Consider the following 24897-nt stretch of genomic DNA (forward strand, 5'->3'; position numbering starts at 1 on the left):
GCAGGATGAAGGTCAAGTATATTAGGTCATAATGATTAATACAGATTTAATGTTTTTAATCGTTAAAACTACGCAAGAAACAGTCTTACTTGAGGCTTTTGGTAATCCCAGTGGATTCTGTCTATGAACATTTTTATGTACACTCAGAGGCGTAGACTTAGAGGGAGACCTTCTAGCATTATGTACATGAGGGCCTAGACCTGTTTTCCTATGCTAATACTTGGCAGGCCCATGAGATAACAGGATAGCTATAATGTGCAGTTCTTGTTAATGGCAAGTCTTAAGGTAGGTGTCATTTTCTGACCACTGCACCTCTCTGCTGGCCTCTCTGACATTGGGAAGAAATTTGGTTATGCAGATGCACTTGCACATGTAGAACAGAGGTGTCTGATGCTGGGTTTGGGTGGGAAAATGACAGTGCAGGCAGAGGCAGGGGTGCATCTCTAACAAAGGATGAAACTTGCTGGAGGTAGTTTTAGGAACCAGGAGTGTTCCTAGTATTTCTCTGGAGGGGGTGGGATTACTTCCAGCTCATCTGTGACTACAGCTAAGGAGGTTATGGAGGCTACCTGTATTCTCTCCTTTCTGAGGAATTAGTCCTGATAATTTGGTCAGATGTTTACACTGCTACTGTTTCAACCTTACTTTGTATCTGGGGAAAGTTTCCATAAGTACTCTGGGTCTAACACATGAAGTGCAGGACCTCTCCAGATGGCAATGTGCTCTGGGGACAGGGAAAGGAGCTCAGTGCCTCTATTTATGCTGATAAATAAAGCAGACAGGGACCAATCCCTGATCCCAACACCATGTGGCATGAATTGCCTTACATTCTTGTAGCTTAGTTTGTCCCTGGTAGAACAAAGTGGCTGTAAATGTGTCTATCTTGGGATTCCTTTGGGACACATGGAGTGCCTCCATGTGTAAAAGATATAATTAATCTTTTGTGTTTGGGGAAGTGGGTTTCAGTTGAAAATGTCTGAAATAGTCCGAAGTCTGTGTAGCAGTCTGCTAGAATGGTTGGTTTTCAGCATGAAACTGAAGGTGGCATGATTTGAGGTATACCATCATCTGGGGTGAGGGTATATGAAGCTGTAGATTATGTTGAGAAAGTATTGGAGGAATTTGGAGGAACCCACACACAGAAGGACTGGAAAAAGGCTCAGGAACAGCAGAGATAAATGACCCCTATTGCCCTCCTGCCCTCCTGCTGATTTCCCAGACCATACCACCCTCCTTGTTATGTCCCTTCTCATTCTCACTGCTAGAGATTTTTCTCAGTCCTTCCCAGTACACATTCACAAGTATTATTAAATAACTTCTTTAGAAGAATTTGAGCTCCTTCTGAATTTTCAGCTATGCTCTGCTTTTTTTTTTTTTTTTTTTTTTTTTTTCCTTTTTTTTTTTTCCATACAGCTTAAAACCTTTTCCCCAAAGCCCTTGCTAGAGAAGATTGCATCAAAACATTTGTCTTCCTTCCTTCAGCTTTCAAAGGCTGGGTGTGAATTGATGATAGCAGGATAAGAGGCAGTTGCACTGAATGCTGATCTGACTCACATACTAACCAGCTCTTATTAAAGGCCTCAAAGTCAAAAGTTTGAATGACCTTTCATCTTCTCAGTGTGCTTATAAAGTGTGATCCCTTCCATTAGTGAGCACTGATGAGAATTGTGCTTTCTCTTTTCCCTCTGGGCGTGCACCCACTACCTTGCTGACATAAATGCCAGAAAGTCGGAATAGCTTTGGAGATAATGTGAGCCATGAGTTAATTTCAGGTTCAAGCAAAATAAATGGGTGAATTTTTCCAATCTTAAGAAAAGCTGTTTGGTTTTCCTTGACTTTTTGTTATGAGTTTTTGTACTCCAGAATGCTGTTTGTCAAGTATGACGTGTTCAAATACTCACAAATCTGAAATGCATATCTTAACCACATGTCCTTGTAAATTTTAAAGCACTTACATGAGATGATGAGGAAGAGCGAGTGTACTTTTAATTCCAGCACAAGTGGCATTCAGTTGTAATATTAAGCAGAAAAGAGAATTATTGGAAACATACCTTTCTTTTACTACAACCATTCTAATTGCTTCTCAGTCTGGGACAGCTCTAAACACTATTTTGGCAGCATTTCTTATCAAAATCATGACAACATTTTAATTAAGCAGCATTTGTTTAAACTCTGGGTCTTTTAAACTGATAAAACCCTCCTTAACATTTTGTGTCTGTGTGTGTTTTGTTGTTGCTGTTTTGTTTTGTTTTCTGGCTCAGAAGATCCTTGCTGGATTGTTTCAAGGAGGCAGACATGACCAGCACTAAGATAGGAGGCTGGGTCTCCCAGCACCTGTGGAGCTGCAGCACCTTCCAGCAGAGGCAGGCCCTGACCCTGCTGCAGGGAGCTGCCCTTCACAGCCATGCCTGCTGCTTCTGTCTGCCTCTCTGCTAAGGTAAATGATCTCCATATATTTATGTGTTCAGCGTTCCCTCACCTTGAATTTCTGGCCAGTGTAAACAAAGTCCTGGGAATTTGCTAACACCTGTGGCAGCATTAAAACTCAGACTTAATGTTGTGGCAAAGCACCTGGTTTTATACTGTTCAGAGAGGTATCTGGTGACTCTAAGGACTAATTTCTAAACAGAAGAAATACTGCATTGCTATTCCTTCAGCATACAGCCACAAGTAAAAGAAACGGTCCAATTTATAACCAGTTAAGCCAGCTACTTTTCCAGTAATGTAAAACAGTGGTGGTGTTGGAATATGTATTCCAGGTTGCATTCTGTTCTCTTTACTTTTCTCATTTACCTGGAAACAAACAAACAAACAAACAAACACATTTGTTTATAACATGTCGATACACTTTGCTTGAAATATCTTGGTTAGTGATCAGTCATCCTACTGAAGAAGGGCTGCACACATTACATTCATCTAGGGACCTTGCTACCCTCTACACATGATTAAGGGCTGTGATGCCAGGCCTTTGGGAGGAAAGTCTGGAGACAAGAGGGGAATATATTTGATAAATAAGACAAGCTACCAGAAATTGTTTTTTCATCCTGAATAGTACATGAGATTTGTTCTAGCATGGGCAGTGAAGGACACTATCTCATAGCCTCCCTAGTATTTTTCCTGTGTATTGCTTTATATTACATTGTAATAGATTGCATTATTTCACATTCCTTTAGGAAATGACATGTTGGATTTCATTTGGCATGGTCCACTGAAAACTGTATCTGATGGGTGGCAGATCTCACATTCACAAATGGCCTCTAGGTTTTAGACGATGACTTGTTATATTCAGGTTCAGAAGACTGATTACTCTTAGTATAATTCTGAAGACTTCAGGGTGAGTCACTTGTTTCCCTTAAAATCCTTGTTTATACTGTACCTTCCTGCTGTCATGCTGATGTTTATACTTCTGAGGGGCATTCAGGAGGTACATTACCATGTTGAACAGCCTAAGACCTCAGCTATCTGGCTTTATCCTTCAAAAGCTGGTTTCTGGACATCATATAACTGAGTTATTGAAACATAGTTTCTGCAGCTGCTTATGTATTTCTTCACAACTAAATCTATGTTGTTGCATAGAAAAAGGATTTTTTTGGGCTTCCTTTATGTTTTCCCAGAAAACATTATACAGAATCAGATGTAGATGCTATTAAGTTCTGAAGGAGGAGAAACACCACAGAACTAGCTAACACTCAAACATTTATTGTCAATGTTACAAAAAAAATGTAACAGAAAGCACGGGAATGCTTTCTAAGTCACTTTATATACAAAGAAACATAATGGAGACACTATTTTGAGAATCCTTACCACAAAGATGGTTTGGATGTATTGTGTGGAACAAACATCACCTGTGACATCTGTATTGCTAGTGTGGTTTTCAGAGGAGTATTTCAGTTCTTTTGTTTCCCCTCTGATTTCTGTAGTGATCATTCCGTAGGCTGTGATGTGACCTAATGGATAATGTAAATCCCATGATTCTTCAAAAGTTGGAATGTGATTCCTTGCAGCCTGTAACAAATTTTGCTATATAAATATTCAAAACACCATATCTGTCTGCACACAGTAGAGCGACTCCTTCTAACCAGATGATCTGAATCTGCCTGCTCTTCAGGGTTCAACTCTTGGTTATGATATGAACAGCATGAATATGTCTCCTTCTCCATCCATTCCCTTTTGTTCTTTCTGTTGCGTATATAAAATACTTTTTCAAGTTTCTAAACAGATGCTTGTTATTGGCTCTTAATATTACTGATCTTCATTTTTTTTTTTTTTTTTTTTTTTCAGATGAGGTTGAAGGGAATTCTTTGTTACCCTCTGAGAATTACCTTCTTCTGTCTACCACCTCTTCTGCTCAGAAGAAGCAGAAGCTCTCCTCATTTAACAAACAAGAAGGAAGGTGGCATTTTTGAAAATGGTAGCTATCCATGTAGTTCTGGAAATGTCCGCGTTATTTTTTGATCTCTATCAAAAAACATACTTTGTGCTATAAGGGATAATGGGCAAAAATGTATGCAGCCATACAGCCAAGTGACCTCAGAAAGCTTGGTGCCCTTAGAGAAAGGGCAAGAAACCAAGGTGGTTGGAGTCTGCCTTGCTGCTTATGCTTGGGACCAATAAAGTCTGTAGCAACCAGGATAGAAATACTTGGGAAATAATTCCTCTGTGAAAATCAAATGAATTTGTGGATTGTTATGATTAAATCCTACCTCTGTTTCATTAAAAAGATTAAAGCCTTGAGAGAGTGTAAAAAAAAAAAATTACTAAAAGAAGACTGAGAAAACCTGCTCTACACCCAAACAGAAGGGAAGTGACTTTTCTTCTAGTATTTTTTTCTTTTCTCTCTCTGATTTGATTAGTGATTTTTTTTTTTTATTATTTTTTATTATTTTTTTTTTTTTTTAGATTGAATAATGGTGAAAGCAGCCATCTATCCTAGGGACAGACAGCTGACATATACTTAAGTAGCACTCCCAATGTTCATGCAAAACCAGAACAAATTAGGCAACTCTGTTGAATTCTGTTGAACATTGCTTGGACTTTAATTCTACTCCCACTTAGCATATTCAAATATGGCTCCCCCTCCCTCAGTCTCCCATTTCTAAAATGGGAGAACATCTGCCCCTGGATGCAGGCAATCCCACTGGCTTCAATAAGAACTGCCTGTGTACATTTCTGGGAAGCATCTGGCCCCTAATGAGAATGCAGGAACATAGTAAAACAGATTGTTCTCTTTCTCCTCTCTGACTCAGTGGCCAAAATGAACCGAGTTTTCCAATTTGCTAAATATCTTCCCAAGCCGTTTTCTGAGAGTATGAACCAAAATCTCTCAAAAATAATCTTGTCTGTTTCTGTGAGTTGTTGCAATGAATGAATGAAAGTATTTCAGTTATCTTGAGTGGAAAAGCACTTCCCATTATTTCCAGATTTGATTAGATGGAAAATCCAGACAGCAAATTGACATACATTTTATTTTAACATACGAGTTTATCAGCAAAGAAGCAGTCTGTATGTGTTGGAAGAATGCAAAAGACCATTTGCCATGTCTGACTATTCGTATAATCACAGCCAGTTTAACTACTGTCTATGCTCAAGCAGTACCATCTGTCAGAGCACTGATGAGGCATGTGTTTATATCACAATAAAGATCTGATGATAGCTTCTCTTTTGTCTTAAACAAAATGGGGAGATAAAACAGTGCTTTGGCTTATCATTTATGTCTACCTATCATTTGGCCTGTCATTTATCATTTATGTTGCTTCACAGGTGCCAGACCTCGGTTTGGAGACTGTGTTCTGGGGCATCACCATCTCCATCTATTCCCCCAGAAATTAGGGAAACCAAAGAATCCTTTACCTCCCAGGACAAGTAGGCATTCCAGACAGTCTCCATTTTAAGTAACAGCTTCTGAGCTCTCCTTTCATTTGTGTGGTGAGAGCTAGGATCTGATGGGGGCAATGGGACCAGCCTTCCAGGTAGTTTCTGCCACTGCTTGGGATGTGGTGGGTGATCAACCTCTGATATATGACGCTGAGCTTTCAAAGCCATAACTGAATTATGTCCTGCATCTTCTGCACCCCTGATTTTCAGACCTGAGATTATTTGTCCATGTGAATTCCATAGTTTGAGTTTAATTTAATTTGTAACCAAATATGTATTTACTAAAGCTGTCAAGATATTTTCCTTTTCTTCCCACTTTGCCTCCTGGAGAAAGACCATTTATGTCATAAGAAGCTGAAAAATTTTCTTCCTAGGGGTTTTCCCTAGCAGAGGAGGAGTTCTAAATTAGAGCTGGACTAAAACAATTTGCTAAAATCATCACTAGGATCACACTCTGTAAATAAAGAACAGAACTTTATGCTGAAATAACTCATTCCTGCTGAAACATGTTGTTAGTGCCATAAGCTTATACAAGCCTTTTATTCCTTAGGTTTCAGGGCCCCTTCCTTGTCTGCTTTAGAACTGCAAAGGGCGGGTTTCTGCAAAGAACAAAGGCATAGCTGCATCTACTCATACAGAGAGAAATGGCTCCAGGGTGGCTGGAAGGATAGGGCATGCATCAGGGCATTACCACATGAAATAGGCAAGATCCTACACAGATTTCTGTATTTAGGATCGTGAGGTTTTCTGTTCCTCAGTTTGATGTATTTGTGACTGAGGTAAGAACACTTCCATGCCTTATCAGTCAGTAAAATATTACAAGGTATTTTGGAGAATGGTGAAGCACAAATGTTTTCTGCAAGGATATGATCTTAAATAAATCATCAAATCTTTTAGTAAATACTCTTGCCTACATTGACAGTGTTCGGTTAAAATGTCTTTAGGTTTAAAATGTATGACATGCAAAGATATTTTGGGGCATGCAAGACAACCACATGGTGTTCCAGGCAGAGCATCCTCTTTTCCCTTGCCCTTTGCTCCCTTCTGGTCTTTGCCTTGGGGCAGTCGTCTGGCTGGTATAGATGCAGATAGCATGCCCTTCTCCCTGAAAGCCATGATATCCCACCTCTCACCCCCCCATAGTAACACTGTGCAACAAGCCTTCAGTGCTCCCAGGAGAGTCATCAGTAACTTCCATGCTGGTGCTTACTCTCTCTCACGGGACTGTGAAATGGCACCAGTCAGCAGCTTTTTCCATGATAATGTTGAACACAGAGGCTAATTACCCCCTCAAGACTCCCTGTTTCTACAGCTGCATCTGTTTCCCAGTAAGTAACATGGTATCTGCATACTTTAGGAGATAACTTCCTTCTCAAGCCATTTGAAAACGTTCTATGTTTCAGCTGAAATGCTTTTTACAAAGCTTTTTGGAACAAGCTAACCTTTAACAGAAGTTTGTTGACCTGTGTTAAGTTCTTTCATAATTAAATCTGGCACACTCCAGCTACAGATTCTGAGTCACCTCTTAACATTATAGTAAGGAGCTACTGAGACCTACAGCCCTTTAAAATTGCAAAAACATTTTGCAAGACCATTTTCTGTGTTGATTGAGTTGTAGCTACCTTGGGAAAAATCTCTGAAACCTTGAAAAGAAACAATTTCTTGTCAGCTCAACGTGACACTATAAAAAGACTGAGTATTAGGAAATGATTTCATTAAAAAGGAAAAGAAGTCTCACTGAAACTTTGAGATGTACCAAATCCCTATTGACAAGACCTTTCACTTCGCGCAAATGAGATAAATGAAAACATCAATGTCATATTAGGTAAGCAACTAAACTGAGAGTGAGTTTGAAGAGTCAAAGGACCCACTGGGAAAAGCAGAGCATCTCTTCAATGGGCTGGAGAAATGGAGACCGTTCTTCAAATGGCTGTTTTATCAGAATGTTAAAAGGCCAAGCCTTTATGCTGCTATAATTTATGGATATCTCCTGTTTGTAGGACAAAATGAAACAGAAAAACTTAATCATATTTCTGCTGGAGGAAGAAAAGATTCAGCCTCTCATGTGCAAAAACTCAAATTAATTTTACCTTGATTGCCTGCTGTAATGTTACCAAATATGAATAAGTAGACAGTTGCACAGTGTAACTTTGGAACCATGCTTGCCAAAGACAATAGCAGCAGGAGCTCAAAAAGCACTTCTAAAATTAGGACATGGCACTGTATTTTTTAGCTTCCTGTAAAGTGGAAAGCATAAAGCCCAAATTCTCAAGCTCTTCCCTCCTGTGAGGAGTCTGGAGTAATTGCAATCTGGTCTCTTCAGCTTTTTTTTTTTTTTTTCCATTTTGGCTATCATATGGGTAGTATCATCATGATTAATGAAGACATCATCATGCACTAAAAATGTTACATTTGACAAGTGCTTCAATTAATGCATCAAATGCTGTGCTCAGTTCAAATTCCCTGAACCTATGAAGTTCACTTGAAAGCAAAGTCTTCCTTCTGGGCAATGCTTCCAACTTCCATAGGACTTTTGTGGTTTCTTTAATGGCGTGGAGAAATAATCACCCCACAGCTGATATTTCTGGGGCTTTATCATTAAACCACTTTTAGAATAATAATAAAAAACAAACAAACAACAACAAAAACAAACAAACAAACAAACAAACAAAAAAAAAAACCAACGTATTTGGGATTTATTTCTGTGCAATAGTGATGACTTTTGGTGGATGCCTAATCTAGCCCTAGACTCATTTCCCTGACTGATAACCCAAAGAATGAATGACTACTGGACTGTCTACAGACCACATTAAAAATTAGCTTGGAGAACCAAGTTGCTGTTGGGATGCAGTATGAGTTCAGGCTTTTTTCCTCTTGGTATCAAGTTTTAAATTATGACTTTATGTGGTGGTAATAGAAACTGTGACCAATTCCTACTGCAAAGCAGTGATGGAAAATTTAAACCACATAATCTTGTTATTACCATTTAATAGCTTTTAAAATATGTAGAAGAATGAACGATGAAAAGGTGGCAATGTTAGTGCTTAGACAGTATTTTTTCAATATTATTATTATTTTTTCTTCTGTATTATATTATAAATGTGTGGTGGGTTTGTCCTTGCTGCCAGTCATCCACACGGCTGCTCTCTCACTATTGCCCTCAACAGGACATAGGGAGAAAATAATATGAAAAAGCTTGGGGGCCAAGATAAGGACAGGGAGATTGCTTACCAATTACCACCTCAGGCAAAAGAGACTCGACTTGGGGAAGATTAATTTAGTCTGCTGCCAGTCAAAAAACAGAGTGGAATGGTGAGAAACAGACAAAATTAAAAATACCTTCCCCTTACCTGCTTTCAAACATCAACTTCACTTCTGAACTCCCTGCTCTTCTACCTCTCCCTTGTTGAGTGTCTCAGGGGGATGGGGAATGGTGGCTGTGGTCAGCTCATAACATTTTGTCTCTGATGTTCCTACTTCACACTTCCCCTGCTCCAGTAGAGTTGCTCCAATGACCTACAGTTCTTCATGAGCAGCTCTGATATGGGTCCTTTGCATGGGCTGCAATTCTTCAAGAGTGAATCCTCTCCACAGAGCACAGTTCTTCAGAAGCACACTGCTTCAGCATGGGTACCCCATGGGATGCATGCAGCTCCTGCCAGAAATCCTGCTCTGCTGTGGGTTTTCCACAAGCTGCAGCCTCCTCCAGGCCACATCTACCTGCTCCACGTGGGCTCCTCCACCCATGGGGGGGCTGCAGCGTGGAGATCTGCTCCATGTGGGACCCATGGGCTGCAGGGGGACAGCCTGCTCCACCAGAGGCCTCTCCACAGGCTGCAGGGGAACTGCTGCTGCCTGCCTGGAGCACCTCCTGCCCTCCTGCTGCACTCACCTTGGGGACTGCAGGGCTGCTTCTCTCACATTTTTTCTCACTCTTTTCTCTCCTTCCCAGCTACTGCACAGCACTTTTTACCCTTTATTAGCAGTTTTCCCAGTGGTACCACCAGCACTGCTGATGGGCTCAGTTGTGTCCTGTTATGGGTCCCTTTGGAGCCAGCTGGAACTGGCTCTGTCCAACATGAGGGCAACCCCTGGTCTCATCTCATAGAGGCCAACCCTGCAGCCTCCCCCTCACTGCTACCACAGTCTTGCCAATATGCTATGTCAAATGCAATACAAGGTCTGAAAATCTTAGTGGATATTTAAGATATGCTGTACTCAAAAGGTGATGCTATCAATATAAGCTTCTCCTTAATGTTAGAAGGACACATTGCTAATTTTCTCTTTGCTTATTTGACGTCCTTTATTTATGTAGCATTTTATTGTTCAGAACCATATTATCATTTGTGTACTCATAGTGCATGAAGTCACTTGTGGTTTGGAAGGGAACTAAATCCATGCTCCATTATGTTCACATAAGAGGTAACAGTGGGGAGCTGGTATATACCTCTTACAGAAGGATACCTACAGATACTGATGATAAGTATAAGAAAAGTAGATGGTGATTTATGGCCTTTTTTTCCTGCAGATGCTGTCAATTAGATGGACTTTGCTCAGTTGTATCTGGCTGTAGCTCAGAGAAATGTATTTTGGTTCTGATGGGCATTGAATGTATTTAATTCTGGGGGGTTCATAAATGTTGTGGAACTCTTCAAGTCTGTGCTGGCTATCAGCTGCCAAAAGGGATTTCTTTTGACAGCATGACTGTCAGCATTCCCAGCTCCAAATAGGCCTTTGTAAAGGAGTGTGAAATGTGTGCCCCAATTTTCTAGGCTTTCTCAGTGTTTGCTGAATGAAAAACCCTCTGTGAATTTGCCTATTCACTCTGTTCAACTCACTGCTCAGAATAATGGGGGACCTTTTTGCTTGTCACCTCATTCAGAGTTGGCTTTTTCAATAGATGACACTTAGGGATAAAAGAAATCTGTTTGCTTTACTCCATCAAAGAGAAAATAAGGTTTTACATTTTTGAAAACAAAGTACAGGACAATGAAATGAATTATTGACAGTGCTCTTGTATTTTGACCCATAATCTTTCCACTCCAGTCAGGTTTCCTTTTAGAGACATAAGTTTTCAGCTGGACCTTGGGAAAACTTCCTTTCATCCTTTCCATCTGTGCAAGCCTTTGAGAATCATTTGCTTTAGTCTTTGACCTTTATTTATTTCCCTCATTCCTTCCTTGGGTTCTCTCACCTGTCCCTACTCCCTCATCTCCATTTTTAATCAATAGGAATACATTTTGTTGTTGTTGTTGTTGTTGTTGTTTTTGTTTGTTTTATAAAAAGAAACTGGGAGGTGGGGAATACATTTCTTGCTACTCTCAGCTGCCCTGCCTGGCTCATTCTGAACATATATATTAAACCAGGTGACTTTTCACATGAGTTTCACAGATCTAGTTTTCCCATTGTCATTTCAAGCTAATGCATTTGCCCATTCCACCTACCAGCCACAATACAAGCTAGTGCAACAGGTTTTCATTCACCCAGTATGTCAAACTCACTTCTGTTCAGTGCAGATAGCATGCTAAGACATGTGCTAATGCAGTAAAGCTTCCCTTTGTCTAGCTGCACTAATATTATGCTCTACAATCCTTCATGAATAGTATAAATAAGAAACAAACAACTATACAGAGACATCCACACACTAAGCCTGAGTTCTCCCCCTACCCCCATATTTTCACTTATCATATAACACAACACAGGATAATTTTGACTTGTCAAAGAGGTTGATTCCAATGCCTTCTTTTTCTGTTCTGGAAGTAACAGGATAGTGTTTGTTCCTCATATGCTCAAAGCCCAGCATTTTCTTGATCTTAATTTACATCCACTGTGCAGAACGTATCTGGCTAGCACTAACAGTTATTTATATTCCAGTTACGATCAAAGAGGCACAGCAGAGTTTCTTTCCTTACTGCTCTTAACATAGCTGTATAGATTGTCACTAGAAACAGCACTTCAGCAGCTATCAGACAAGTTGCTTCATATTCTTATGAGTTTCCTGTTACGAGTAAAAATCCTGTGGAAAAAGAACTGCATATGCAAAGGACAGCACTAGACACAACGATTTTAGTATTTACTGCTCTGCCTGAAGAGAAACTGGATTCAGGTCTATATTTTGGGTATTTTCAGCAGCTGTGAATTAGTGAGCAAGGGTGGAGGTCAAGATGTTGCTATTGTTTCTGATACAGGCCTCGGATATCCTGCTTATGTCTATAGTAGCATGTATAATTGGCCTGGCCTTTCTCTGACCCTGGGACCAACAGGAGGTCTTGTGCTCATGTGAGAAACTCCCCTCTCCTCTGAAATGCAGTGGTCTCATCCATGTGGTGTGCTGGCTATGATGTGGGTATGAGCTCCGCTGGGTCCTTGCTCTCCTGTGAAGGATGCTCGGGGTGCTTGCTCTGGGTGGCAGCTAAGAGCAATGAATGCGTTACCATAGTCCTCCCTTGAATACAGACTGAAGATTATTGAAAAGGTTTCCTTCCACCCTAGTTCACTTTGAATATTCTCTTACTGGAGAGAACAGTATGAAATACAAAGCCTGCAGGAAACCTCAACAGCTCGTGCGTATCTTGGTGAAGCCAGGACATGGCAGTGTGGCCCCCCCATGGTGCAAAGGGTGGTGAATGAGCTGGCCACAAGAAGACAGGTTACACTTGGCCACTTAATCAGCCTTTCTCCTTCCTGCTGCTCTGAGTGGCAGTGGGCTGATCCTGGTTTGTTTGCCATTGGGAGATAGCTCATTTAATGCAGAGAGATCTGCAGAGCCGTTTCTCTAGCAGGGTTGTGTAAGTAAATGTTTAGTTTTCTTTGTTTGGAAATATGAATTTGTATTCCCAGCCACCTTGGTGGTTAGCTTCCTCTATAATTAACAAGTGTTTATGCTTTCCCCATGGGGTACAAGTACAAGTCAATCTTGACTGCCTTTCCAGTACATGCAGTATATTTTTGCCAAGGCTCAAATGCTTTCTAATGTAGCACACTCCATCTCTTTCCTAAAATCAATGTTTCAAAACACAATTAGCAGTGCTGTAATAGATCACAAAATATCTTGAAAGAGCTGTGAGCTAGAGGGCTCCAAGATACCACTAATAGCCTAGATAAGAATATGTCAGCTCTACTGCTGAAGAAAAAAGCTGAATTTTGAGCTTTCCCTCATTCAGTCAGATTCATTCATTCAGGGTTTCAAATATTATATGTTATATAAATCATTTACATAATTACTACTGCCATTAACCTAAACTGATTTTCCACATTGTTGAAAGAAAATATGTTGACCTCAAAGACATAAAATAGCTTTTCTTTACCTTATAAAAGGAGTATTTGTCAGTTTTACTTGAATGCAACTAACTTAAGATGTTTCAGAAATTTTAACTCTATCTTCTAAACTTTTATGACCTTTAGAAAGTAATAAGACATTCAAAAATAGGTACTGCTGATTGCAGAAAAGGTTTCTGTCACCTGTCAAAAAGATGTGCTAGTACATTTAATCTGATGACATTATAGGCTATTTGCTTTCCAGTCTCTTCCATAAGCCCTACATCACAGGTCTGGCAGTAAGTCTAATAAAAATGCTAGTATGATAGAGATGGCAAGCGAACTGCAAACCTCCTTCTAGGCCATGTGGAAACACCTATCATCTGCCACTTCTTTCTTTCAGAAAGGGATTTAGGGCATCTTAGGAGTTGCATAGTGAAGGATCTGTCCAAGTTTACTCATGGGGTGCTGAAAGAGGGACAACCGTACAGTTCTAGATAGAAGTATGTATACTTTGCTAATGCAACCAGTCTTCCTTTTTCTGCTGCTCTTTGTTAGCTCCTAAATCCATATGTAGGCATTCTTGGTACCAGTATGCCTTGACTTAAAATAATAAAGAAACCCAATATTTTGTACCTCCCTTTTTGTTTTGCAGAAGCTGCAGGTTAGGCAGACCTCTTATTAGCAAAGTAATGCATCAGAATATAATTATAACAGCACAGAACTGGCATCTGTTTGAAAAAAAAACAAATCGTAGTGAGAAAGCTCTGTGCATATTTTGCTAGATTTGCTAAGCACTCCTGCCAATGTAATAAGCCTCCAAAATAATCCTGACAATTCACTGAAGAGGCCAAGAGTCTAAGTCATTATTGATTTCCTCCTTTAAATAACATTCATAATATTTCAAATTTGCTGTGAGCAATGAAATGCAATCACCATGTTGCAAAAGCAGAAAGCTCCCACTGTTTTAGCTAGCATATTTCTAAAAGCAAAAGAATTGCAAAAATCCATTGATTTTGCTGGAGCTTAGAAAAACTTGTGATCATTGTAGTTAGCTAAATTAATGTCAGGAAGTTCATAACTTTTCCCAACTTCATGGCATCAACATTTCAAACATAAGCCTCTAGCACAGTTCTGAAAAAAAACAGGAAGTCAACTAATTCAGGAACTTGTGCATGCACATGCAAATATTTGCAAGTGCAATTTAGAAACACTGATTTCTACACATGGGAAGGAAAGACTGCATTTATTAGTAGCTTGCTGTTCTAAAGCTGATCATTCAATAATTTATCTATGGAACTAAATATATAGCTTTTTCATTGTGTAAGGAATGTTTCAGCAATTTGTGTCAATAGAGGGCTTGAAGGGTAAACCTTGAGTCTCTGATATCTGGGGATAAGAGAACAAAGGGGTTCAGAATAACTGCTAACTATTGTGACTATTGCATGGGACACTACGCAAGTCTCTGATATCCACCCAAGAGATTAAGGAGAAGGAGAAAGCTGAAGGATGATTAAAAGACAACGCTTGCATGGGATGCTGCGCAAGTCTCTGATATCCGGCCAAGATGGACAAAGGAGGACAAGGATTAAGCCTGGGAGGAAGACTATGAGCCTTCAGCACGAGAGACCCCTAGAGGGACCACTGGAGACTGATACGCATGTGCCAGTGGGAGGGTTCAGATTCCAGGAACGAGTTATAATAACCCTGCCTTTTCTAGAAGTAGTAATGAATATGTATTAGCCCAGGAGCATAAAAAACAGCTGCCTGATGTAACTTGTGTGTGTGTTGGAGGAGCCCAGTCTCCCCGTGCACCCAGTGCTCTTTACTTGCCTTTTATTGACCCCATAAATAAATCTTATAAAGCTAAATTGACTCAGAATTTATAACAATTGTGTCTGTGTTTGACAAGTTTCTATCTTTTAGTCATGTTGGTTATGTATGATAAGTAGCTCTTCTGATCCTGCTGAGGAACCTCCATGTGCCCCTGCAATCCAAATGGATCACTGTATCTTGGTATGCATCTTGCTTGCATCAGTGCTAGCTGAAAACTTTTGCTTTGAATTTCAGTCAGCCGTAAGAAAAACCAGTGAGTAGTTCACATGTCACATCAAGTAGTGATGCGAATAAAGTAAATTCACTTTCAACAAATGTCCCTGTAAGGTCCCCCAGATACTGCTGTAGACTTCTAAAATATGTGTATCATTTTGAACCTTAGGCCTTTTTCTTTTTCTTTTTCTTTTTTTTTTTTTTCTTTCTTTCTCCTGAATGTTTTAAACTGTTGTAGAGTTTCTCGAGTCCCTGAACCTTTGCAGTGCTCAGGTGCTTCCCTCTGCAACTCTACAGCCCTTCTTCTGTAATATTGCTGTCTTCTTTCACTTGTAGCTGTGCGAGATGTCACATGGGCAAGCTGAAACTACTGTGGCAGTTCTTTTCTAGCTCTGCTCTTTGCTCATGTCCATCATCTTGGACCTGCGGATTTTGAGGTGTTGTTACTGATTGTCACTGGGATGAGAATCTTTCTGTTTTTCCCTGAAAGTAACTTCAACCACTGGAGTCTATGCACACCATCAACTATGGACCTTGCAAATAAATTTTTATGCACTTAAGTTTCTCTCAACATTTTTTTAAGAAAAACAAACTAAATCAAAGTAGATATTGTTCTTTCACAAGTCATAATTAACTGGTAGAGTTTTTGGATAAACTATTGTTTAGATCAAGTTTTGAAGGTCTATATAGAAAACATAGATAATAATGCTGTCAATTAGGTACCCACTTTTGAAACAAGATTAACATAAAATCATAGTTGTCAATGTAGGTTTAGGCAGGGGTTTCCTCTGTGATTTTTTTTCTTTCTTTTCCTATTACTACTCATTTTGAAGTTTCTCTGAATGCTCTGTTCTTGGCTAGTACAAGAGACATAACACCAAAACATTCATTTTGTATGGAGTGTTGCTATAGAAAACAATGATGAAACTGAATTGCAAAGTTCAGAATGGGATTCAAACTTACAGAGCATGGGTGTTTATGTGGACATAAGGACTTCACTAAACAGCAATTGCAGGGGTGAATGTTCTAATAAGCAGATGAAATTGGCATTGTCTCTTGGGTCCAGAGAGCCTTGAATTACACTTTGAAGGAGGGTTAACATTGCCAGATTGTACTGGGTTTACATGGCAAGATTTTGGTAGTGGGGGGCTGCAAGGGTGGCCTCTGTGAGAAGAATCCAGAAGCTGCACCATGTTAGAAAATGGCCAGTTTCAGCCTCCTCCAAAAGGACCCACTGCTGCCCAGAGCCGAGCCAAAACACGATGTTGTTTGTGCCTCTGTGAGAGCAGATTTAAGAAAGGGGAAAAAAAAAAATGCTGGGAAATGGCAGCTGGGAGAGCGAGGAGTGAGAAACAACCCTGCAGACACAAAGGTGAGTGCAGCAGGAGGGCAGGAGGTGCTCCAGGCAGGCAGCAGCAGTTCCCCTGCCGCCTGTGGAGAGGCCCCTGGTGGAGCAGGCTGTCCCCCTGCAGCCCATGGGTCCCACATGGAGCAGATCTCCACGCTGCAGCCCCCCCATGGGTGGAGGAGCCCCCGGTGGAGCAGGTGGATGTGGCCTGGAGGAGGCTGTGGCCCATGAAGAGCCCCCGCAGGAGCAGGCCCCGGGCCGGAGCTGCAGCCCGTGGAGAGGAGCCCCCGCAGGAGCAGGGGGTCTGGGGGGAGCTGCCGCCCACCCGTGGGGGACCTGTGCTGGAGCAGTTTGTTCCTGGGGGATGGATGGACCCCGTGGTACGGAGCCGTGTGGGAGCAGTGCTTGAAGAGCTGCTGCCTGTGGGCAGCCCCCACAGGCTCATTTCAGGAAGGACGGCATCCTGTGGGAGGGACCCCACTGGCAGTAGGGACAGGGAGTGACCATGAAGGAGCGGCGGAGACGAAGAGTCAGGGACTGACTGCAGTCCTCATTACCTGTTCCCCTGTGCTGCTTGGGGGGAGGAGGTGGACGATGGTGGATGGGGAGAAGGTGTCTTTAGTTCTTTTTGTTGTTGTTGTTTCTCACTGCTCTAGTTTGTTAGTAATAGGTAATAAATTTCTCTAATCTCCCTACACTGAGTCTGTTTTGCCCATGATGATAATTTCTGAGTGATCTCCCTGTCCTTATCTTAGCCCTTGAGCCCTTTCCATCGTATATTCTACTTTTCCTTTGAGAAGGGGGAGCGAGAGAGCAGTTATGGTGGAGCTTAGCTGTCTAGCTGTGTAACACCACCACACATGTCAAGAGAGACCCACTTCACAACAGCAGTTCAAAGCATACCTTTGTAAGTAATGTAAGACTGTTCTTAAAATCTTTGTTCTAATGTACAGGAGGGTTTTCAATCTAGATATCACACTACCAGTAGAAATGTTGATAACATGAGGAGAATTATAAAGCTATAGTTAGATATTAAAGCAGTGGGGAAGGAGAGATACAGCCCATTGCTTCTCACCTGTTTTTTTTTTTTTTTTCTGGACTGGGTCCTACAATGCTGAAACTTCTAGTTATAGATTCCTGCTGCAAGGTAGCTCAGCTTACTTATGACATGGGCGCCGATCTCCTTTTTCAAGTGATTAAGTCTTCCATGTGAATGTGGTCCTGAAATCTTCCGGAGAAATACAGAGTGCTTTCAATTACCCGTAACTTCAGCAGGGTTTGGTGATACCGAATGCCTCACAGGAGCTGTTTCTACTACTGCATCAGTTCCCAGAGTTACAGAGCACAGGAAGCTGTGACAGGGTGCTGTGAAGTTCCTACAGTTTGGTCAATTATATACTAACATTTGAGTGTGCAAGAGATGAGGCCCGCTTGTTTTTACTAAATAACAAGAAAGAAATGGATGAAAAGCACTGCCTCTACAAAGTGACCCATTTATGTTACAAGGGAGAATTGCTTAGCTTTGGGGTAATGTATATTTATGTACAGTTTTGCATATCAACAAAAATAAAATAGTTGTTAGAGTGATGTTCTGTAAAGCCTGTGGGAATGCAGGAGAGGAGGTATTAACAAACAACAATCTATTACTTGTTGAAATATAAAAGCTAATAGATGAGCAAAATGCAAACCAAGATTGAATCATTTTAACTTCTCTTTAAGTTAGAATTTTACAAATTACTAGAGTGAAGATAGCATAGCCAATTATTTCTGAAGAAGCTAGATCTTTAGTGGTTATAATAGTAATAAAAGGTAATTTGGCACCATCACATTATGAAGCTTTAACAGTAATGTCGGCTTTCCAGTAATAAAGCACAGATGATAATAAGCATTGGTGTTACAGCTGCTGTCTTCCATTTCTATCCAATTCATCTGCCTCAGTGCCTGAAGCTGTTCAGCAAGACCAAGAGAAACAACATTAGCCTCTTTATTATTTATAACTTTTTTTTCACCCCCGATAACACTGCAATACCATAAACACTGTTTCCATGGAAACTCAAACAAGAGGCAATTACCATGGATTGTTGTGGTTTATACCTCTAGGAATACAGGTATCTAAAATTTCAGCCTGTCCCTGCATAACAAGAAAACACAAAAGTGACTGTTATTTTAAATTTCTGGATAACACTGCATAAGTTGTGGAATTTCTTGAATTGTGTAGTGTGCCACAATCATTCTATGCAATCACGTCATGCTTTTCGCTAAATTTATCTACTCTGAAATCTGTTCTTTTAAAAATACAATTAAAAGGAGTTCCTTGTTTCTATAGACTTTGGTGATGCTAATTTTTGCTTTACATTTATGTGTTAAAGAGTAATAGACTTTAAGGGCTGAAAACCCAAAAATGTCTGAGGATTTTGTAATGCAGATGGATAAACCTGAGGCTATGTGAGAAATACAAAAAATTAAGTGATGTGAGCTGTGAAGGTCATCCACAGGTTACCTAAGGCATAAATGAAAAGGAAAATATTTCCTTTAATAGCTGGATGTGAGGGTGAAGAACTTCGTAGTAAAGTCAATAACCCTTTACCTGCTGTTTAATTACTTGATGAAACCATAGGTTCTATAATTTTATATTAGAATATACAAATATAAAAAAGGGCCAAAAGAATAGTTTTAGCAATACCATAATGTAGTAGGTAAGTAAGTACTTATGTTTTTATTTCACACAGAATATCACACAACTCCAACATTACCCTTCTCCAGTCATGCAAAAATAATTTCTGTAGAACTGGATGATCCATTCAAATCACTCATATGATAGAAAGGGGTGCTTTTTACTTTTTTCTATTAAAAATGACCTTGGTGCAGGTTAATAGGTAAAACAAACAAGCTGTTGTTCAAAAAGCAGAACACAAAGAACAGGAATGTGTCAATGCCTGTTGCACTCAACCTTTAACTATTTATGCAATGTAGAAGATTATTAGAAAGGCAGGCTCAGAGCAAGTCCCCTCTCCTGTCAGTATCAAGTCTGGTGTTCTGAGCCCTGCTCAGTGAAATGAAGTCAAAATTACTCCTGGAGAGGGGAACCAAAGGAAAGATCCTTGGTGAAGAGGTGAATCAAAACTGGTGCATTTTGGAGAAAGGTCTGGGACAAACATAAGAAAGATTGAGACAGCAGTAGCTTTGTGAATTTAGTCCTTTCTTTCCTCAATTTATTAACAAGTGATTAAAACCAAAGCATTTTATTTTGGAGTTTAATAGAACATGTCATTAGATGTGAGAGAATTTTTTACACTGTCTGCTTTGGCAAGAATCTGAATTAGTTTGTTTTCACCTGAACTAAACCTGTCTTGTAATCATTTGCTTCACCTGCAGACCAATTATTGACAAATCCTAACTGCAGAGTAATATAATAAATACCTTAGCTTCTCAGCCAGAATGGCCACTGCTTCCTGCTCAAGGAAACTGGAATAGCTCTTCCTTCCTTGGGACAGCAAAACCTTTAAAAGAAGGTACCTCTTAAGTTTAAAAGTTTATTTTGTGGGACAGCACAGGAGAACTTTGCTAGGTTAGTATGTTGGCTAATAAAACATTTTTCTGTCTAGAATAAGAAGACTCAATAAAGGTATTGCTCTGTTCTAATGGGATGTTATGGTATCACAACATCAATATTTTTTTCTACCATCAAAGAACTAAGATATATTCTTTGTTCTTCACAGCTGTAGAGCCAAAGAGAGGTATATCCATCTGAGTAGTTCTTCATACAGTTTCATTTTAGATTACCTTATGTTTTACACAACATGCTTCCCATTCTGCTCTGTCTTTTGGAACCAAATTTCTCTATAAGTAAGATGGGGATCCAGTTGCTTAAACAGGGCAGTCTAGCATCATTTTGGTTACTCTAGGATATCTGAGGTATCCTCATAAAGTTGGCAGATGTACTGCAGGGCTTATAGGCGGCCTGTGCCCTTCTTTAATAGGAACTGAGTCTGTAATGCTTGCATGATGCTAGTCTGAAGTGTGATGTGTGCCAGCTTTTCTGAGCCTCTCACTAAACAAGAGGCACAGGGTGTTTGCTCAGAGAAGGAAAGAGGCAATGTATCTATGGTCTGTGACATCCTGTGAGAAGCTACAAAAAATCTCTGTATTGTAGATAAAGACTGCAGTATCACTTACAAGTTTTGGGAATGACTCATATTAATATCTGTATAATACCCACACTGGAATCGCTCTATTATTACTAAACAAATGTGCCTAGGACTCTCCTCTGGTCCTTATGCCAGATGGGATGTGAAAATTCCTGTTCAAGCTACTGAAGCCTTTCATCTGCTACCAAAAGGTGCAACAGTTTGCAAAATATGCAAACTGTTCACTGACAGTGTGTGCAGGTATGTGCTATCTCCCCAGATGTGCCTATGAATGATTTGGCAGACTGCTGGCTGGAACAGTACAAAACTATTCCAAGGACCGTTCTAATAACTGACATGACTTACTTTAGCTCTCCAGAAATATTCCTTGCAATTGTATTGCTTAATAGTGTAGATGTAGCCTTGGACTTCACCAGCCCATTTCTATGTTCAAGTTAATTAGAAAGTAATTCAGAAGGAAAGGGATCTCTGAAGTCCACATGGTCCAACGCCCCCTGCTCAGAGTCACCTCCAACATTGGAGCAGTGTGCTTTGGATATTCTTCATCCAACTTCTGAAAATCTCTGAGGGTGGAGATTTCACAGTTTGTCTGGGTAACCTGTTCCAGGAATTGACAGCTCACCATGAACATTTTTGTTCTTGCATCCAAATAGATATGTGCCACTTCTGACTGTTATTCATTGTACTGATCCTTTGGGATGTCCCTCTTTGGGCAACTTATTCTTGCAAATTATTGATGGATTTTCAGTGTGCAGTCACAGGTATGATTTACTGCAGATTCATGTTATCCTTCATTAAATGATACAGATGATACAGAGGAATGGGCTGTGTGTTCATTCTCAGCCCTGCTCAGCAACAAGGTGAGACCCAACAGGCATAGCCACCACTGATGGGGAATAGCACAGTAATGAAGCAAAGCAAAGAGCTGGGGACTCCCCCAAACCCTTCTGCTTCTTTCCTGTGTTATAAAGCGTGTGTGTGTGTGTGTATATATATATATATATATCTTATAGCACTTTGCATTACATACCTTTGGCATTTTTTCATGGCTTCTCAGGCACAGGGAAAGACATTTGCTAAGGTCTGGGAGAAAGCAGTCAGTCTGAAACAAATAACCTGACAAAGTAATGAAGCAGAGTGGATGTGGGTCTCCTTTCTTCATGCTACAGCAGTGCCAAGGAGAGCAGCCTCTGTACCTATCATTTTGTGTTCAGCTGACAAGTTGTGGCAGGTTATTCCAGCAAGCCTTGAATTCTGTTTTTCATTTTTTCTTTTTTTTTCTTTTTTTTTTTTTCTTTTCTCCCTATTCTCACTTTTAATTGTGTGTGCTTTAATGTCATCTAGCTACCAAATCAGGAGCCGAATACCTCACAGAGGGTGTCTTCCATTACTCTTGGTGAAAACATGCTATTTCTAGTTGTTATTTTCTTAACAAATGTTAGTGTGGTTTCAGTTATTATTTCCTTTAGAGGAAGTAGTTTCATACACATCAGGCTGTGTAATAAACTGGAATGCGTTGTTTTGAGCAAGCATGGACAGAGGATTTTAATCACTTATCCATTTAATTATGTTGGAAAACAGACTAACAAAGGAAATCTCAGCCCAGCCTTGTCACTTCAGCTCCTCTTATTCCTTCCACTTCATACTTGCCTTCCATCCCTGAGTTAGCAGCCCCACCAAGGCTCCATGAGCGGCAGGGGTAGGCCATGTTGAAGTGTTGGGTAAAGGGTCATGTCTGCTGGATGTTGGCGGGGCCCAGGCTTGAGCTGGTGCTGATTTTATGGCTCCTGGTGGTGGCAGAGGGACCCTGAGGTGGCTGTGCCTGCTGGTGCTGCACCAGCCCCATGGCCCTGGGCAGAGACCGTGGTACCTGCAATGCCATTAGACCTGGTGTGGCTTGGAGTACTGCTTGCTGTCTGTCTGCTGTCTTCTTTGATGTTCTCCATCCTCTGCCCTAGGTCACCTCACAAGCACACATAGTGCTGAGTCTCTTCCAAAGAAACAGCTGCATCCAGGAAAACAAAAAGGAATCAAAAGAAAAATTCCTACACAAAAAAACATGTTTGTGAAGTGCCCGCTTTCCTTGGCTGTCTTCATGATACATCACGCTTTCATTCCCTAAGTTTATCAGTTTATCTTTTAACATAAGCAGTGTTTTGTTTTGTTTTGTTTTTAGTATGATTTAAAATATCTCTATGGAAATGATTTAAGTGATTTTTTTATCTATAGAGAAGGTTGAAGACTAGCTTTATTGTTTACTTTTTTTTTTTTTTTTTTCACTATGCAGCAAAGCTTTATGTTACAAGATTAAATCATAGCGGAGATTATGATACCTCATTGCATTAGCCTTCATTATTCAGATTAAATAAAATATGTGACTAGGGATTGCTTTGTTTTCCACAAATTGATTTTCATTTATGTTGTGTACCCTCCAAATTGTCATATTTCAATACTTTGCTATTTAGATACAGTGAATAGTGTGATACTTCCTATGGGAGAATGAAGATGGAGGTGGGAAAGTAAAAGTCATTTCAGAATATTTTGAGTTATTCAATGAAGTTATAATCACAGAGAAAACAAAATATAAGTTATTTCCCATAATATTGTTTAATCCTCAAAATTTTATGGAATTCTGGGACAATCATGACAAATTAAGATATGAATATTATAATTTTCTTATTGCCGTCATGGTACCATATCACAGACAAAGCAAAACATGGTTTTCAATGAAGAGGCACATGATCAGTTTAATATATGTGTTTTAAAACCTGTCAAAATGTCATAATTTCTTTTAAGTCACTAACCGTTTTTTTTTTCATAGCTTTCAGAATCATTATTGTAACTATAAATGTTTCTGAATAGATAGCATAGCAATTCCAAAAAGATACAATACAAGTGGAAAAGATTTAGAGAAGAGACAGAGATCTGTTCAAAATAAAGGAATGTCTTCCACCTAAAGAATGCCTTAGAAAACAAGGTCTTCCCAGCAAGCAAAATAGAAAACTTGTTACATGATTTTCAGTGCCAAACATAGGAGCCCTCAAAACAGGGTAGGAGGAGCATTGTTCAAAATAAATCAGATGAGGTGTCTCTTTAGGCAACAGATAGTTATCTTGCAGAACAACTTGTCAAGGGATACTACCATTTTGAACAGTTTGCTTGTATCCAAAGGAAAATGATGATTAATAAATGAATAGCTATCATACACAACTGAAGAAATGCCTGGTCTGAATGAAGTTGGAGGCTGGTGGATTAGGAGAAATTATGATATGTTCTTGACCAGTTCCTACTCTCCTATAGGCACTTGTTACAACTACTGTAGAAGACGTTATATACAGTTAGGTAAGTCTTGGGTCTGTTCAGTACAGGCATTCTTCCCAGTTCTGGCTCTTGTGAATTGTTCATCCTCTATCTTCTCAGATGTCCTTGTATGGCAGTATGAATCAACGGGGCTACTTTGGACATGGTATCTCAAAATTATTGAATACATGGTTCCATTGTTTTCTGAGCATGATTGAAAATGACTGACTGTATTTTACCCCTGACTAAATTTTGTCTCACATGACTTTTGCCTCTGCTACTGATACATTTCTGAGACCTGAAATGAACTTTTGGGATGCTTTCTCCATGACAATGAAAGGAGCTTTATATTCAGGGCAGCGTTATGGTCAGAGGAAAGCTGTCCTGACATTATTTTTCCATAATTTCCTCTCCTTGTTGTTTTTAAAAATATTTTCTCCCAGCTCTCCCCTTATTCAGGCTCCTTGAGGTGGCTAAAGGTCTTTTAAATTATGTGTGAGAAGTCACCCCTCTTTATCCCATTCCACCCTGGTGTGTATTCCTTGACTTTATGAGGCTCTTCCCAGCTGCCTTGCAATACATTGCATACACTGTCACTGTACACCTATGTGTTTGGTGTGAGATGAGTCAAAGATGCTGGGCAGTGCTGCCACTAACTATTACATAGGCTTCAGATGGTATGAGTGATAAATGGTAAGCCTTCTTTTTTCAGTGACCCCTAACACACCCAGGAGAGCAACAGGTCTAATATGAGCTCTGTAAATGGTGGTGATTTTTCCACCTGTGATCTGTGTATCCCTAGAGGTGAATGAAAAATTGCAGAAGAAGGTGTAAATTCACAGCATGGGAAATAATGTCACTTTTAGGAAAAAAAAAAAAAAAGTATAGGGCTACACAGCTTCCAGACAGGTTGAAAATCTT

The 24897-nt window shown here is 40.0% G+C and overlaps 2 long non-coding RNA genes across 4 annotated transcripts in view; both read left to right on the forward strand.

Annotated features, from left to right (window-relative positions):
• The first annotated feature begins 2267 nt into the window (after positions 1 to 2267).
• On the forward strand, positions 2268 to 4748 carry LOC137850163 (uncharacterized). The gene is made up of 3 exons (XR_011092313.1): positions 2268 to 2437; positions 3174 to 3334; positions 4282 to 4748. It is a non-coding gene; the product is annotated as an uncharacterized lncRNA (long non-coding RNA).
• A 15221-nt stretch (positions 4749 to 19969) lies between these two features.
• Positions 19970 to 24897, forward strand: part of LOC137850164 (uncharacterized) — a 45389-nt gene continuing 40461 nt past the window's right edge. For 2 of the 3 annotated variants that reach the window (XR_011092316.1, XR_011092314.1), the window contains exon 1: positions 19972 to 20040. This is a non-coding gene — a long non-coding RNA (uncharacterized lncRNA). Of the gene's footprint in view, positions 20097 to 24897 lie in introns of all 3 variants that reach the window. The other variant, XR_011092315.1, reaches the window with a different exon arrangement.

This window comes from Anas acuta, chromosome 1 (assembly GCF_963932015.1).
Source record: "Anas acuta chromosome 1, bAnaAcu1.1, whole genome shotgun sequence".
Classification (NCBI taxonomy): Eukaryota; Metazoa; Chordata; class Aves; order Anseriformes; family Anatidae; genus Anas; species Anas acuta.